Genomic DNA, 1,527 nt, shown 5'->3' with positions numbered 1-1,527 from the left:
TAGATATTGAGAATGTATACAGAAACATTTCCTGTGTGCTTGGCTGAGGAATCACTTTCAAAGACACTGAGAAAAAGTCAGGCTATGATTATTCTCCCTTCTTTCACATGGAGTTCCACTCTGAAGCATTCTGTTTGTTCATGTATCACAATGTGCCTTGGATTGACACTTCCCAGATTCCTTGGACATTTTTCCTGCTTCAGACCAAGGGGACTTAAGTCCACAGGAAAAGTCCACTGTAGCTTCCCTCCTACAGTGCTCATGGAAAGTACATGTGGTAGTGGCTTTAGATTAAGGGCAGTTGAGCCAGGTGCTGTGATGTAGGTAAAGCTTCCCATGAGTCTTCTTTCATTTCTATCTCCCTCTCCCGGCACTAATTATTGATGAAAGGAAGAAAAGATATTGCTGATGAAGAGAACTGAAAGTTTAAGTATAGTTTCTTTATTTCATCAAAAAATTAAAAACAACAACCCAGTTTAAAATCTGAACAAAATACTGGAGTGATTATTGTGATCACTGAATTTTAAAACCACCAACTGCTCTTGATAGGTTTTCACTCCAACAGCCCAGTTGTGCTGCAGAAAATTCAATTCCTCACCTATGATTGTGTGAAACACCTACAAAGGTTAAATAAGGCCTACATCTATAAAGTCAATGGACAGAACTTATTTCTGGTCTTCTCAATTCCTACTAAGGGCTGGAGACAAAGGGCAGCAGCAGCTGGATGAAGACAGCAGGGGCACAATGACACTGCCTCCCATTGAGATGTGCTGGCAGCAGGCAGGAGCAGTGCTTTCCTGATGTGCTCAGCCCGAGTGTGACGCAAGGACATCATCAGACAGATGCACACTGCAGACCTATGACCAGGAGAACTGACAGTTTTCTTATGTCAATGACACCACAAAAAACATGATGGAGTGAAGAGGAGACATTTGGATTTGAAAACCATTAATAACATATACATGTACAGTGGTACCTGGGTTCATGTACTCAATTCTCTCCCTGATTGTGCCTATCAACTGAATTAGACAAGAATCAAATCAATTTTTCCCATGAGGCCAACATGGATGCTAGCCATTTAATTTGATTTGGTTATTGTCCAATTCAGTTTGCAGCCATAATCATGGAAATAATTAAGTTTGTGAACCAATATATAATTGTACATCTCCTTTCACTAAAATAAGACCTAGCCAGGTGACCGGGAAAATGGCGGACCGAAAGGCGGGAGAGGAGAAGCCTGAGAAGTTGAAGCGAGCTGGAGCCGCCGGAGGACCTGAAGAAGAAGCAGAAAAACCTGTGAAAACTAAGACTGTTTCTTCCAGTAATGGAGGGGAAAGTTCCAGTCGCAGCGCTGAGAAGCGATCAGCTGAAGAAGAAGCTGCAGACCTCCCAACAAAGCCTACAAAGACCTCCAAGTTTGGATTTGCCATAGGTAGTCAGACAACAAAGAAAGCATCAGCTATATCCATCAAACGTGGATTAAGTAAGCCTAAAGAAGCTGTTCCAACTCTTGCTCCCAAAACCCTT

At 42.2% G+C, this 1,527-nt stretch overlaps 1 pseudogene; it reads left to right on the top strand.

The window, feature by feature from the left end:
• Positions 1–1,206: 1,206 nt before the first annotated feature.
• LOC101587048 overlaps positions 1,207–1,527 on the top strand; it is a 2,768-nt pseudogene continuing 2,447 nt past the window's right edge.

Source organism: Octodon degus, unplaced genomic scaffold, assembly GCF_000260255.1.
Source record: "Octodon degus isolate 3935 unplaced genomic scaffold, OctDeg1.0 scaffold00731, whole genome shotgun sequence".
NCBI classification, from domain to species: Eukaryota; Metazoa; Chordata; class Mammalia; order Rodentia; family Octodontidae; genus Octodon; species Octodon degus.
This window is presented reverse-complemented; position numbering and strand designations above follow the sequence as displayed.